This window comes from Podarcis liolepis, assembly GCF_965112155.1.
Source record: "Podarcis liolepis genome assembly, chromosome: Z".
Lineage (NCBI taxonomy): Eukaryota > Metazoa > Chordata > Lepidosauria > Squamata > Lacertidae > Podarcis > Podarcis liolepis.
The window spans coordinates 22155285-22156519 of NC_139570.1; the positions used below are offsets into that span (position 1 = coordinate 22155285).

The window sequence follows — 1235 nt, forward strand, 5'->3', positions numbered from 1 at the left end:
TTTATAGTTTGCAGGGAACTGTCACTCAGGCGATGCTTTGCCTGCATATGTAAAACATAAGCGCCAGTTTTGCAAACACGTTTGTGCCTCTCTCGAGCTTGTCTCTGCTGCGTCAAGCGCGAGATAACGCTGAAATGTGCCCTTGCAAAAAGCTCGCCACAACCTTCTTGCAGGTAATTTGGCGGGAATTCTCCTATTTTTAAAGAAGAATAAGAGGCTGGGACGCATTTGACGTAATGACGTGCAGAAAGAAAAATCTGCTTCCCGATGTATTGTGGGAACTGTAGTCCGGGAGTTTGAGATGATCTGAGAACAGGGAAGACCTGACCTGCTTCAGAATTGCAGTTGCGAGGGAAAGCAGCAGATCTGTTTTATTGATTTGGTGGTTCGTGCAGTAGCTAATAAGGACTGGAATTAAATGGCAGAACAAGTGGGGTGGGTTGTATTTGTGATCAGATTTGCCACAAGTCTGATTGATTCTGGTCTTGTGTCTGCTTTTTTCTGTTTTCATACTGTGTGCAGACTAAATTGGAGCTGGCATGGCTTGTTACTTTTGGACTAAACACTCAAAGACAGACTATCAGCTCCGTGTCTAAGAGGTCATTATAGTTTGGAGAATATGACTAGTCCCAAAATCTTCTGCTTTTTATTAAAATGAAATGAAAACAAGTGTTTGTTTTTGTTTTTGAAAATAGCTCAATACAGAAGACGAGGCAATGCACGTATGTTTTTTTAATACCATGTTGTTATAAAAAACCACACCCTCTTATTTTATATCTGAGCCTCTTCTCAAGCGCCTCTTCCAAAAGCTTGACATTGTGACACTTCTCCTTTTTAGTTTTGTATAGGGAATACACAGGAGTGGAGTTGATGTGGGACTAGGCTCTCACACCAATTTCCCCAGCACTATTTAGCAGCTATGGAGCCTGGAGTGGGCGCTACTCCACAAGGGGCAGCTACTTGTGAAAGCCCACTGCTGTAGTCGGTTGCTGCCTTTTCTCAGCCCTTTGCACTGCTCTTCAGCAAAATAGAAATAGAAATGGAGAATTAGGCTAGAGCAGGGGTCACCAAACTTTTTCAGCAGGGGGCTGGTCCACGGTCCCTCAGACCTTGTGGGGGGCCGGACTATATTTTTAAAAATATAAATACTATGCAAGCCGGTCCCACAGCTGCCTCTGGACCTGGAAGAGGAACGCACTCTGCACATGCTCAGGAGCGTGTCTCGGTGCCATCCG

The 1235-nt window shown here is 44.6% G+C and overlaps 1 long non-coding RNA gene across 1 annotated transcript in view; it reads left to right on the forward strand.

Annotated features, from left to right (window-relative positions):
* Positions 1 to 278: 278 nt before the first annotated feature.
* Positions 279 to 1235, forward strand: part of LOC310698109 — an 18212-nt gene continuing 17255 nt past the window's right edge. Inside the window, exons 1-2 of the long non-coding RNA XR_014521319.1 lie at positions 279 to 382; positions 696 to 722. This is a non-coding gene — a long non-coding RNA (uncharacterized lncRNA). The remainder of the gene's footprint in view (positions 383 to 695; positions 723 to 1235) is intronic.